Raw genomic sequence first — 14,388 nt, 5'->3', positions numbered from 1 at the left:
TGCTGGGCCAGCTGCCTGTTGCCATGGCAACTCCTCGGGCAGCACCAGGTTCTGGGTCTCCTTGCTGGGCTCAGTGTTGGAGGTCAGGGGCTCAGGCTGGCACTGGTTTGGGGTGGAGACTCAGGGCAGAGGCACAGGCCATTTCTAAAGCGGGTCACCAAGCTCCGGTCACTCACCCACAGCAGGGACAGGGCAATGGTGAGGCGCCTGGACCCCTCGCTGTGAGCCCGGAGCAATGAGACAAAACCCCGTGGTGAGGACATTTGGGAAGCGAACCCCCTCCTAGGCAACCCCCTCCCAAGACCCCTGGGTGAGTGAGCCCTGCAATTTCACCCCCGAGGTCTCAGCTGGGCTCCCCGGCATGAAACCTGCCCCCGGGGATCTGTTCCACCTGGAATTCAGCGGAGCTTCTTGACCCAAAGGTTCTCCATTCTCCAAGCAGCAAGCGGTGGCCCGGGCCGCCTCCCGCTGAGGTCCAGGCCGCACCCATCATGGGCAGGCGACTCCCCGTCAGGCCCAGCATCACGGGGATCAGGGAGGCCGGGAGCAAAGGTCGGGGTGAGGCCAGCTCCATTCGATGTCAAAGAAGATTAGGAGTCCTGCTCTCGGGGCTGAGGGCCGCGGCCGAAATCAGCCTGTGATCCCAAGTGAGGCGAGTTCAGAGGTCACCAGCTGGCGCCTTTATGTGTCAATATTAACATGGGCGTCACCTAATTGGGGTGGGTCAGCCGGTGGACACGCCGGGACGCGCATCGGCAGAAGGAGAAGGACGGCCGGCCCCGCAGGCACTGTGTGGGGTGCAGGACGCGACGGCTCGTTCATTATAATAATATTCCCGTGAATAATCTGAACACGGAAGGAGCGGAGAGCAGCAGGGGCCACACGGCGTGGCTGGGAAAGCCAGGCGCGGCTCCCGGCGCTTCATTCATTACACTGTGTCGTCCTCCCAACCTCCCTATGAATCAGCTTCTGTCGCCACCTCCTCTTACAGCCAAGGAAACTGAGGCACAAAATGAGGCAGGGCTGCCCGTCTCCACGGTGGTGGTGGGGGAAGCGAAGAGAGAGGGTGCCACAGCCGTTCCAACTCCTGAAGCAAGGGGCTGGCCTTCGCATCCCCGCATCCACCAGGCATTGGCTGTGGGCGGCCCCCGGGGCGGGGTGGCAACCCCCACCCTCAGTGGCAGCTCCCGTTGGCAGAGGGCATGCAGGTGGAGAAGGGAGGTGCTGGGAGCCTTAGCAGCCACCCCAATAGTGGGGGGCGGGGACAGTGGGTAAAGAGGATGGGGGTGGGGTACCAGCGTATCTCCTCTACCTAGAGCAGTGATGGCGAACCTTTTGAGCTCGGCGTGCCAGCATTTTGAAAAACCCTAACTTAACTCTGGTGCCATGTCACATATAGAAATTTTTTGATATTTGCAACCATAGTAAAACAAAGACTTAGATTTTTGATATTTATTTTATATATTTAAATGCCATTTAACAAAGAAAAATCAACCAAAAAAATGAGTTCACGTGTCACCTCTGACATGCGTGTCATAGGTTCGCCATCACTGCCCTATTGACTCATTTATTCCAACTGACCTCAAGCATGGCAGAGCGGCCAGCCTCGGTCAGCAGAGCCACCTACCTGACGGACAGCTGACCACATGTAGAACATGGAACGGAGTCACATGTAGAACTGGGGAGTGGCTACCATGCATCTAGCATTCTAGATTCACGAACGAACTTACTCTCCCTACAATCCTAGGAGACAGGAACGCCCACTGAACAGGTGAAAAAGATGAGGCTCTTTTGGTACCAGAGCCGAGCAGAACGGGAAGCTCACCTAGGGCCCCCCAGTCCAGTCCCCAGGCCTGGGCGCTGCCCGCCATGCTGCCCGCCGCCTGGGAGAAGGTCACGGGCGAGGGGAGACCCGGCCAGCGGCAGGGCGGGAGCCGCGGCCGCGCCGGCTTTAATGGCCCGGCGTCGTCTGACATTTGGGTTTTACTCTCGGCGGGAAGTGCGCTAATTACCTCTGTTCACTCCGGAGTCCGGCGGAACTAGCGTCGGATTTTATGGAGTTCTGGGGGCTGCCGTGGAGAAGGCAACGCGCCTCTTCCCCAGCCTCGGCCAGCGATCCCGGGACTCAGGCCCGAGCGCCACCACAAGCTGGGGCGCCTCCCTTACCCACTTTCCGCTCGGGCACACACACAGCCCCGTGGTCCCCCGCCCCCCTGGGAGTAGGCACCACGAATCACCCCATTTTGCAGGTGAGAAAACAGAGGTTCTGAGAGGTAAGTGGCCCCCCTGCTCCTGCCCCGTGAAGTCTGGTGTCAGGGCCAGAGCCCGACCGCTTTGGGTCACTGCCTCAGCCTCCCCGACGGCCCTCAGCACCCGGAGCAGGACTCCGGGGCCCCACACTCCTCTCGAGGGAGGGTACTGAGAGCCCCACTTGACAGGTGGGGAAACGGAGGCAGGAAGCCTTACAGCAAAGAGGTTAAAAGCTCGGGCCATTAAGACGTTGGACTCTGGTTGGTGGCCCAGCTCCCTACATTCCATCGTGTGACCTTGGGCACCATTTTGGCCGCAGTTTCCTCATCTGTACAATGGGGTAACGGTAGTACCTGCCTCCTGGGCTGGGTATAAAGGTGACCCCGGGGTCAGCCTGCAGCTCTAGTGTATGTCGCCACGGCCCCGGGCGCCATGTCCGCCTCCCCCACATCCTGGGGCTGTGCTCCTCTCTCCCACCTCAGCAGGGTCCTGAGGTCCTCATGGTGGGGAACTGCCAAGACCTGCCCTTGGGAGGACGAGCAGGTGCCAGCTAAGGGAATCACTTTCAGGAAAAAGGGGGATCCTCAGTCTCCCCCAGACTACTGAGTGTTAGAGCAAGAATCGTCTTGTCCGATGGCCTGCCCCACCCCATGCCCATTGTACATATTAACACAACCCTGACATGGCATCAGCAAACATTTCTTCATGAATGAATGGGATGGAGTCACATGTAGAACATGGAAGCAACACCTGCCAGGCACCGGGTTCAGGGCTGGGACTTGGCAATGAGCAAAACTGCCTGCAAGGTCACTTCGCGTGCCTGACCTCCGCACCTTCAGGGGGCGCTGGTCTCAGGCCACCAGGTGGTAGATGCCCCTGGAATGGCAGGAGGTGGCCTTATGTTGAAGACACAGCCTGCTCAGACACGTGGCTAGGGGAGACAAAAGACAATCCTGCATTCATTGAGAATAATGTAATCATCACAGGGGAGGGGCCGCTGGAACAGCATTCGCTGGGTACAGATGAGGAAATGGAGGCTCAGAGAGGTTAAGTAACCTGCCCAAAGCCACACAGGAAATGGTTGATAGACAATCCAAGCCCAGCTGGTCTGGGATGATGGAGCGTCCGCTGCTTCAGAAGAGGAGGGAATGTGGGACCAGGGGGTTCTCCTCCGGAATGTGACGTCCAAGATGGGCAGCAGCCACAGCCAACACAGCACAGTTCATCCGAGCCAGAAGTTTAGCAGACAGACTCGCTCTTCCTCCTCCTCCTCCTCCTCCTCACCTCCTCCTCCTCCTCCTCCTCACCTCCTCCTGGGCTGAGATTGAGAGAGCGCTTCCCCTTTGTGTTCTGTCTGCAGAGCAGACGTCCTGCCCCCGTGGGGACTCTGGCTTCCTCTCCGCCCCCTGCCTGTCCCCAAATTCCAGGGGCTTTCAGCGCCCCACCAGGCCCTCCCGACAGCTGACATTTCACCCGCCCCTGCGGTCAGCTCGGGCAGCGGTAACAGGATTAGCCTGTGGAGGCTGATCACTTAATTAAACTTTGGGCGGAAGATGCTGTCTTCTCTGCTCCTTGCAGCTCCGGGGAAGGGGCACCGGGGCTCCCCATCGGCCGGGCTGAGGGATTTAACCCCTTGTCATCAATTCGGGCTCCATCGAAGCCAAGAACATCCATCCGTCCTCCCTCCACCTGTACCCCATCCCCCAAACACTGACGGAGCCCCTCACCTGCGCCCAGCACCGTGCTATATTGTAGGGGTAGATAAATGGTGGACCAAACTGGCTTCCAAGGTTGGTTTGGCTTCCACTCTGTCCTGTAGCCTCCGCTCCAGCCTCTGCTCTCTGTCCTGCAGCCTCCACTCTGTCCTGCAGCCTCTGCTCTCTGTCCTGCAGCCTCTGCTCTCTGTCCTGCAGCCTCCCCTCTGTCCTGCAGCCTCCACTCTGTCCTGCAGCCTCTGCTCTCTGTCCTGCAGCCTCTGCTCTCTGTCCTGCAGCCTCCGCTCTGTCCTGCAGCCTCCCTGCCTGCACCTGGGGAATGAGCCGGGCGGCCTGCTGGAGGAGATTGAGCGCGTGGAGGAGAGCCCAGTCCTCCCGGCAGAGGCCATTCTGCAGCAACTGCCGGTCAGCTGACCTCAAGCCTGGCAGAGCGGTCAGCCTCGGTCAGCAGAGCCACCTACCTGACGGACAGCTGACCACAGATGCACTGGAGAGCCAGCCAAAGCCAGGCCTTGACGGTAGACTCCTGCAGCAATAAAAAATGCTTATTGTTTTAAGTGACTGGGGCGATTTGTTCTGCAGCTTTATGTTAGCCAGAGCTGACTGATACAGCTTCCCTGTGCCTTTTGTATGAAACTAAACCACCCCCTGCCCTCACTCACTTTGCTCCAACCACGCTTGCCTTCATTTCCTTGTAAGAATCTTGCTTACTCCGACTTTTTGGTCCTCCAACCATTCAATCTGGCACATGGTAGGTCTCTATCAGCAATTGTTAAATGAATGAATGAATGAATGAATGAATGAACAAACAGATACAGCCCATCCTGGTGCATGGGAGTAAAGAGAAGCCAGAGTAGGGGATTTTGATGTTTTTTAAAGGCACAGGAGGCCTCTGAAGCACCTGAGGGTCGCCCCTCCCTCTGTGTGTATGTCCACACTCTTCCTCCTTGGACAAGGAGAGGACCTGGATGTGGGGCAGGCAGATCCTAGCTGTTAGCCACACATTCCTGGAGCTCCTCCCAGGATCCGTAAGGTCTGGCCTCTTCCATCGGCTCCAGGCTTCCAGGCGAGGCCACCAGAGCCCACCTCGCAGCCCGTAGCCACAGGAGTTCCCACGATGGGGCTCTCAGGATGTGCCTGCAGGCTGCGTCTGCCCTTGCTGGGCACGGCGCCTCCCCTCCCGTACCTGTGCTTCACGGTCCAGATTCTCCAGAACGTTCCCATCTGGCATCTCCCGTGTGTGGGAGGGGTGCAGGTGGTGAGTGGAGGAGGGAGTTCGCAGCCGTGTTTTCTCAATGGGGAAACTGAGGCCCGAGGCAGGAAGTGGGCCGGTCCAGCTGTGACAGCAGGGCCAGTCTCCCTCCCACCCTCTGCAGTCTTCCCTCTTTTCCAGGCCCCTGATCAGAGCCCAAAGCCCGCCTGTCTCCCCGCGGGGCTGCCCCCCCCCCACCCCCCGGGGAGAGCGAGGAGGACAGTGATGGATTTGGGCCAGCCTTCATTTTCATTCCGGGGCCTCGCATCTCAGCAGGCTCTCCCTCCCTCGCCACGTCTCCTGCAGACGGATGACAAGCGAGAATGTCTGTGACCCAGAGAAATTATCTTCCCTTCTCTTTCACCGCATAATTTTCTGCCCTCTCGTCTGGACAAGCCTGGGTGATTTTTAGCTACAAAAAAAGGGGGGAGAAATTATCATTCAGAAAAAAAATAGAAGGAGGCTCCTCGCTCTCCGACAGGCTGTCTGCTGGGTGAAAATGAGAATCTCCTGTCTTGTGAACTGCGGGGACTTCGCGGGGGGGGAATTCACACCTGCGGGGTGTCTGTGGGCACCCCCAGGGCCAGGCCCAGGGCCCCAGGAGGTTCCAGTGGCTTGAGGCACCTGCAGATTTTCCCACGTGGGTGCACACCTGCAGGACCTCAGGGACCACAGCACGGCCGTGGGTCACCTTTGAGGGCAGCGGCATCGCTTGGCAATCCAGCCTCATGGTGCCCAGGACCCAGGCAACTATCCACCCAGCTTGTGGCTTTCCAGAACATTCTCTACCCGCCTCCACACACACACACACACATACACACCCAGCTACATACGCAGGGTCTGCTCCAGAGGTTGGCAAGGTAAGTATTACTGACTTAAAGAAAAAAATCTGCTTTGTTTGTCTGATTTAAAATTTCAAACATTGCAAGTAAAGGTCTAGCAAATGAAGGTCCATCTGTGTCCTTAACCTTCTATGTAACCACAGTTAATGGTTTGATGTCGATTTTTCCAGACGTTTCCATGCAAACACCATGATTATAAAAATGTCCACGCCCACACGCATCACACACCCACACACAGGCCTCCCCGAGTTCTTCCCCAGCACGACCCCCATCACCGACCCAGTCTACTGCCGACAGACACGGGGGTTGCTTCTTTAGCTGCTGCAAACGAAGCTGCTGTGAACATTCTTATAAAGACCCTTTTCCTGTTAAGATCTTTTATTGATTTTTAGAGAGAGAGGAAGACAGAGGGAGTGAAAGAAATACTGATGTGAGAGAACATTGACCAGCTGCCTCCTGCATACCCTCTACCTGGGATCGAGGCCGTAACCCAGGCATGTGCCCCGACTGGGACTCAAACTGGTCCAACCAACTGAGCCACACCAGCCGGGGCACATACCGACCTTTCGCTGTCTCTTTTCTTAATTACATTTTATTCCTTTCGACTTTCACCTTTTGCCCCAAATCCAACTTTCCATAGTGAAATGTGTCAACACCGATGCTTTGAGTTAGAAAAAGGCAGTTAGAAAGCTATGCGGCCGCCTCCCAGAAGCTGGCGAAAGGGCCGACTTGCTGCAGACCAGGGCATAACGCAGAGCCGCGCCCCAGTCACGCGGGTTTCTGGGCATCTCCTACCTTCTGCCCTGGGGGTCACTGATTTTCAATGACCTCCAGGGCAGAGGGCAAAGCCTCGGGTCCTTCCTGCAACTGCTCTCTCCTGAAGTGGTCCAGATGAGGCGGATGCTGACAGCAGTTAGACCTCTAGCATTTAGGCCACATCTGGCTCTTTCTAGGCATAGACTGATCATGCTCTGCTTAAGACGACTTACAGTTCTTCCCAGCAGAGAACGTGGCAGTTAGAATGTCCTTTTTTTTTTCTAAACCTATGAGGACCCTAGATATTCCTTTTTTAAAAAAAATGTTTTTATTGGTTTTAGAGAGAGAGGGAGAGGGATAGATAGAACCATCGATGGGAGCGAAACATCATTGATCAGCTGCCTCCTGCACACCCTCTGCTGGGGATCGAGCCCACAACCCGGCATGTGCCCTGATGGGGTATCAAACTGTGACTTTTGGTTCCTAGGCTGACACCCAACCACTGAACCACACGGGCCAGGCTAGAATGTTCTTGATTCTAAGGTCCGGCAGCTTCCTTGACATCCACCTTTTAGGTTAATAGTCCTTTAGTCTTAGATGACTCCAACACCCAGGACAGTATGTACACAGTAGGTCTTCAACAAGTGTTTGTTGATTGAATGTCAACATGCCACTGGCTTAGGCAGAGAGCGACTGCATTGGCGCCCTCCACTGGGGGTGATAGTTTCTCTCAGCCCCATGGCGGCTCCTCAAGGCCCTCCTCCGGGAACCTTGCCCTCAGCGGGGACCAGACTACGGGGCAGGACCGGGACCGGCCTGCTGCTGGATTCTGGGAACCGGACCCACACGCCCATCCCGTCCCTGCGACGCGTGCCTTCCACCTGGCGCATCTGTGAAGCCTCTACTCCAGCTTGGTGGCTATTGCACGATTTCTATTTCATGCACACCTTCGCTTGACAAGAATTGATGTGGGCCTCCTGAGAGCACACGCAACACTGAATAAATGTTCTTTTTTCTCCTTCTATCGTTGTGTAAATAATTTGCCCATTCTGATAATTTTTCTTTCCTATTACACACATTTATTGTCACAACGTGCCTTAGACCCTGGGAAGCCAGGGATAGTGCGAGGGCCTCTTCGGAGCCCTGGCAGCAAAAACTCCTCGCTCGTTTCTCCTTCACCTTGGCTCTTTCCCCATCTAGGTTCAACGGACACGTGACTATACCCAGAAGATGTCTTCCTCCAATGGCGATGTCTGTTTACCCAACTTGCTTTGGGGTGAGGTCGGGATCGCAGGTAAAATCAGGACCCCTGTGTGTCTTGACTCATTTCCCCTCTGTCCTGCCTAATACACATGGAACTGGAAGTAGAGAAATTAAAACAGGTTCATTTTACCATCAAAGATGGCTCGTCTACTCCTGGCGCTCCACTTTAGAACCATAGGCTGCTGCTTTTGACCTCAGACTCATTTACCTTGTTGTTCGGCTCTCCCCAGCCCCAATCCCTTACTCCAAGTATCAGGCCAGGAATGCTTTTGACAAATAACAGTAAAACCAACTAGCTGTGTCTCAAACGAATGGGGCCCATTCTTTTCATATAATGAAAAGGCTGGAGATAGGCAGCTGGTGGTAAGTGGCTCCTGTGTTTGCGATTCTCTTAGTTTTCCCCTCAAGGCTGCAAAATGGCTGCCACAGCTCCAGCCATCACATCCCAGTTAAAGGCAAAAGGAAAGGAGGAAGGAAGAGGGCCTGCAGTTTTGCTATTTTTTTTTTAAATCAGGAAAACAAACACTCCTGGAAGCTTCTAGCAGATAGTTGCTGTGGTCTGATTGGCTAACAGACTCAGGCACCTCTAGCTGCCGGGGAGGCAGGAAAAGCAATGGGAAGGGAGCACAGGTGAGGGATCATCTGCCACATCCTCTCCTCACCCCACCTCCCACACTGGGCTGCCGCATCGCCTGTGTCTTCTGATTGGCCGTTTGCAGGGTGAGGCCTCCACAGCAGCCTCTATGAGACTAGTCTCTCTCAAGTCCCTTCTTCCATCACCCACGTCTTCCGGGAACCCCGGCCACCTTTACGTCGTGAGGTCAGTGTCCTCCTGCTGCCTTTGAACCTGCTTGTCTCTCTGCCCGAGATGCTGCTCGCCCACCGCCATGCCCGGCACCCGCGGGTGGCTTCTTCTGTCACTTCCTGGGAGTGGCCTTCTCCAGCCCTCATCCCGACCTGGAATGATGCGTTTATTTGTTCCTGGTTTATTGTCTCTTTCCTCATGAGACCCAAAGAGGTAAAACTGGCTGCCCTGGCCATGGGTCCCCATGCAAAGCGCAGTGCCAGGCTCTCAGTATTTACCGAATGAATAAAAAATATGCCGATGGTCTCAGAACTGTTGGCAGATATTGTGAAGTGGGGACCACGGCTCAAACAAGCCCAGGACTCTAAATGCTTCTAACAGCACTCGTTAGGAGGAAAATGAGTGTGCATGCATGCATATACACCCCCCCTCCACCCCCCGCAAGAAACCCAAAACAAAACCAGAAGAAAAAAGCAGAGAAATTTCAGGGTGTAATACTCGTTCCCAGTTCCCACCAGCCTTTTTGCTTCATTCCTGTCTTAAGGACCACGAGGCTGGCGACGGCGGCACAGCGGACAGACGACAGAATGAATCATTCAGTTCTCTTGTTGTGTTTCTTTCCACGCGGGCCCCAGGGTTGCTAGGTCGGACTAACCTCCACGCCAAGGAAGGACGGGCTGTAAGTCACTTTTGTTTGGAAAAGGCTCGCCCCCGAGCCGCCCAACCAGGCCGGAGGGGGTCTCGGTGGACATGTGGGTACTCGCCCATGAGGACCACTGTGGTTGTCCCTTCTTCGACCCAACAACGCCCCCCCGCCCTTGATGCCCTCCTTCTAAAAGGTCACCTCCAGCCCTAGCTGGTTTGGCTCAGTGGCGACAGCATGGGCCTGTGGACTGAAGAGTCCTGGGTTCGATTCCAGCCAAGGGCACATGCCTGGGTTGCAGGCTCGATCCTTAGGAGGGCGCATGCAGGAGGCAGCCGATCAATGATTCTCTCTCATCGTGGATGTTTCTCTCTCCCCCTCCCTCTCTGAAATCAATAAAAAAAATATTTAAAATAAATAAAAGGTCAACTCCATGCAAAGGTCACGTCTACTAAACTTTAACCATCCAAGGCCAGGCCTGTCATCTTTGCCACCCTGGTGCCTAGCACCTAGTGGGTGCTTATTAAATGTGTTGCCTTCCTGCCTGAACCCCGCCTTCTCCCGATCTTTCAGAAGACACACACCACCCATGTGACACCTCCTCAATCCATTCCTGATTAGCCCCGCACCCTACTCAAAGCTCCTCTGGTGCAGGGTGTGGGCTCTGCCCCTCGGAGCCTGGCCCTGTGCCTGGCCCATCGCGGAGCTCAGCGGGGGCAGCGCTCAATGCGGAGCATTAAGTCCCTGCTCTGGGGCCTCGGAGCAAAGTCCGCTGCTGCTGTGTAATCCCGCCCCCCGGGTGCCTCTGGATTTGAAGAACTCCAGTGACTAGTGAGAGAGACATAGAGGACCAAGGGGGAGGAGAGAAGCAGGAGTCACTTCGGAGGGATCCCGAGCATTTCCGGGTCCTCTGGGCAGAACCCCAGACCGCTGTCTCCTTCCCCAGCAGCCGTGACACCCCCACCCCCTCCGCGGACTCGCCCAGCCCTGCCTCCCATCAGCTGGGCTGTGTCCATCTGTTTCTCTGGGACGTTCCCCCACCCAGATCCTGCTCCGCCCCAGCTTCTGAGGGTGTCCAAGGGCAGGGGCTCAAACATTTCGGCATCCACAGCCGACCTCTGCCTGCCCTGGTGGCCCCGGTGAAGTCCAGGGGAGGTGGGTGCTGCCAGGCAGCGAACACTGGGGACCTTGCTCACATCCCTCAAGGGTGGGAGGGCGACCACCTGGCCCTCGGGGCAGCCCGTGAGGAGGCCCCGGCTTCTCTCCAGCGATGCCAGTTATTGGAACCTGAAGAGGGAATCAGATAAGAGAGCCGGAGACAGTCACCCCACCCCCCACGCGGTTTCCAGGCGACACGCAGGCTGTCGCGGTTGCTGTCATACAAACCATTTTCCCGGTAAGACGGCAGGTCCCACGGGAGAAGGGGTGAAGTGGAATATTTTATCAGCCATGTACACATGTAACAGAACCCGGGCTGAAAGGCAGACCCGCGTTTCCCTGAATGGGGGGAAGGGGCGGGGTGGAGAGGGCTGGCGGGTCAGCACGCGGTGGCCCAGGTTCCCTCTCCGTGTTGTCATCGAGGAGGGTGTCCCCACAGAGGGCTGCAGTGGGGACAGCGTGTAAAAGGCACCTTGCTTCTGTATTTAGAAATAAAAATCCTATATACATATCAAAGGTGAGGGAAGGAACGTATATAAAAACCACGCAGGATCGGGAGCCCTTTCCACCCCCACCCCCCCATCCCCGCTCGGAGACAGGTCCTGCTCCCCACGCTTCCGGTGGGTCCAAGGTCCAAGTGCACTCTGCAGCAGGAGCAGGGCAGTGTGGTGCTTGGAGGCAGAAAGCCGGCTTCCCCTCGGGGTCTGAAGAGGAGGAGGCGGTCCAGGCACACGAGTGGAAGGCACAGGCTCTCATTCTCCCTCCGGGAAAGGCAGTCAGCTCTCGCCCTGAGCACCGTTATCCAAGGATCTAAAGAGCAAGTGAAAATGAATGAGGACGATCTGGGACACACACAGTGACAGTACCCACCTTCCCGACAGCCACGGGCCCGCGTGCCCGGGGCAAGCCAAGGTGTGCTGTGGAGGCTGGTTGGTGGGTGTTGCCCGGTCGGTTGTGCTGGGCTGGGGTTAGGGTTAGAGGGTGAGTGTGGGGGGAGCAGGCAGCCCCAGGTGCTGTCTGGGAGGCAGGAGTGGGACATTCTCCTGGTGACCGTCTGTGCATGCATTTCTGAAGAATGGAGCACGGAAAGGCTGGGAGGCAAAGACCCAACAGCCTCCAACAGCTCCCCCAGATGTTCAGGGCGGGGCTCCATTCAGAAGTTTGAGATGATTCAAGTTAAGCAAAGAGGGATGGAGAGAGAGAGAGAGGAGGAAAAGAGAGAGATGGGAAAGGCAAGGACCCATCTGGGCAGTGCATCACATTGAAATTGCCCCGCATTAAAAATTCACCAGCCAGTGAATTTTCAAGGGATTTGTAGTAATTAGATGACAAAATGCTGGCAAGTCTCAGGCTTGCCAAAGATGTTACTCAGGGGTCAAAGACTCGACACTTTCGGCTGGGTAATTTGTAAGTGTCAATCACTCGCAGCCATCAGAGAGAAGGGAGCGATCTAACGGCTGAATTCTAAGTAAGTCCGGGCGCAGACCTCAGCCCGCCGTCTGCGAGCAAACCCCAAGGCCCCGGCTGCTGAGCCCGGCCTGAGGCTCCGAGTCCCACAGGCCAACCGAAGTTTCCCACTTCTTGTTTGATTTTATTCTTTAGGAAAGCAGTGCCTGGCCTAGAGTCGATGACCCTCCTTGTTGGACGAGAAAGTTTCCTGCTGCCAGCCGCCACTGAAGGGAGACATGGGGCGTTTGTGCAGGCGACTGATTTCACAGCCTCGATACCCAGCCCCAGGCCTCAGTCTTCTCATCTGTGAAGTGGGGATAAGATTCACCTAGCAGGGTTGTTCTGACTGTAGGAGGCAGGACCCGCTCTCTAACTACCTAACAGGTTTCTCCAATCAGGATCAATTCTACTTGCCTCTGCCCAGACGCTGTTCGGGCTCACCTGCCCTCATGGAAGAGTCTAGTTGGGGGAGGGAGGAGGAAGGAACAATAAACAAACAAATAGAAAGCGTGTCAGAAGGTGGCAACGGCTAAGAAAATGAGTGGACTTAGTGCAGGCTGGGAGGGAGGGCCGCATCTGCGCGGAGGCCGGGACACAAGGGCCGAGAACTAGACAGAACAGGCCTGCAGGGCACAGCGCGCAGGCCAGCGTGGCGGACTGTCACTGTGAGCACTATCCCGAGGCCGGAGACTGGGGGACAAAGGCGGGCGGGCCACGGAGGCTCTCGGCCCCTGAAGCTGGACTCCGCAGCCCCATCTGGACGGCGCCTGGTCGGAGCGGCTCCCAGAGCCCCAACGGGGAGAGGAAGCACCTGGAGGGCCCATCTGTGGCGTCTGGCCCGCCTGTGGGCCTGGCAGGCCCTGCGAGGGCCTCTCATTCCAGCTGCTCCGCTGACTGAAAGCTGACGAGGGATGAGGGGCCCGGAGGTAGAGTGATGCTGTCAGGACGGCGCTGCCCAGCACCTGGGCGGGCGGGAGATGCTTTCCAAGATGGTGGGCACAGGGGGGCCTTTCTTCCCCTCGCTGCTCCCACGTCAGGGTGTTTTCTGGAAAGGGCACTGGCTTTGGAGTCAGACAGACCCTGGGGCCTGAAGCCTGACTGCCGTTTCTGAACTGTGTAACCCTGAGCCTCAGCTGCTGCATCTGGAAAATGGGCACAGGCATCCCACACCCAGGGCTACGGACAGGCATTAACAACGGGATCTAGCTCAGGGGAGGCTCTCAGCAGACGGTCCTGATAAACGTGACATGACCCCCTCCGATAGCCACTGAGTGTCCCAATCCGAAGAATTCTGCGCTGAGCCACAGGGAGGCGGACCTCGAGAGGCTTAGGGGGCGGGCCTCTGCTTTAAAACAGAAGGAGCAGAACGGGTCTCGGGTCTCGGTACAGTTTGCTGCAGAGCGGGACCTATGTGCTGGGGGTACTCCTGCAGTTGGCGAAACTCCCGCTGGGCCGGGGAGGGCAGGGCTGTATCTGTAAGTCACTTTCCCTGGAGCTCTTCCTGGTTCAGCTTTGTTGGGGGCAGCGCCCAGCCCAGCCCTGCGTTGGGTGTATTTATTCCCTCACCCGCCTCCTTCCCCAGCGCGGGGAGCCTCATGCAGGTTTAACTGGGCTGTGGAACTGCTCAAGGGGAAAATGAGAACCTACCCAGTGTCCCCTGGGAGGCGGGGGCTGGGCTCGGAGCCCTGAAGGCCACCCCTCGCCACCCCGAGGGCGGGCAGAGAGGACTGGGAGGCCAGCCACCACGGCACACACTTGAGATGCAAATAAAAATTAGCAGCAGCTGCAAGTGGGCTCGGCCATCCCCCAAGGCCCCGCCTGAGTATTGCCCGTCTCTGCAGTTCAGGCTGCGGAATCTGGAGGTGCCCCGGCATCTGCTTCAGAATCGCTGCGACTGCAGAGAGTAGCTCAGGGAACAAAGATGAGCCCACAGTGGCTGCCGTGTATGCACACTTGCTATGTGCCCGGCACTGTGCGGAGGTGTCGGGCCTGCTTCCTCCTGGATCCTCACAGGCACCCGGTGGCACCGGCAGCGTGCCTGCCCCTTCCTCAGCAGGGGTCCCGCTCCCTGCTCCACCTGCCAGCCCTTCCTCTCTGCTGGACACTGTCACGTCTGGACACAGGCTTGTCTGTGACGGAGGCCGACGACTCCCTCACCTGCCCGGGTCACAGAGCTCACAAGCAGCAGAGCTGGATGTCAGCCCAGCAGCCTGGCTTGTCCCCACCCGGCTGCCCCCCACTCAGATCACACACCT

The 14,388-nt window shown here is 57.0% G+C and overlaps 1 protein-coding gene across 4 annotated transcripts in view; it reads right to left on the bottom strand.

Annotated features, from left to right (window-relative positions):
* Positions 1-5,499: 5,499 nt before the first annotated feature.
* RBM19 (RNA binding motif protein 19) overlaps positions 5,500-14,388 on the bottom strand; it is a 96,740-nt gene continuing 87,851 nt past the window's right edge. For 2 of the 4 annotated variants that reach the window (XM_006098257.3, XM_014463891.2), the window contains exon 25: positions 11,147-11,494. The gene's annotated coding sequence lies outside the window, so the exon portion shown is untranslated. Of the gene's footprint in view, positions 5,630-11,146; positions 11,495-12,547; positions 12,593-14,388 lie in introns of those variants that run through there. The other 2 variants (XR_001350137.2, XM_023762003.1) reach the window with 2 other exon arrangements.

The sequence above is a fragment of the Myotis lucifugus genome, unplaced genomic scaffold (genome assembly GCF_000147115.1).
Source record: "Myotis lucifugus unplaced genomic scaffold, Myoluc2.0 scaffold_226, whole genome shotgun sequence".
Taxonomy (NCBI): domain Eukaryota; kingdom Metazoa; phylum Chordata; class Mammalia; order Chiroptera; family Vespertilionidae; genus Myotis; species Myotis lucifugus.
This window is presented reverse-complemented; position numbering and strand designations above follow the sequence as displayed.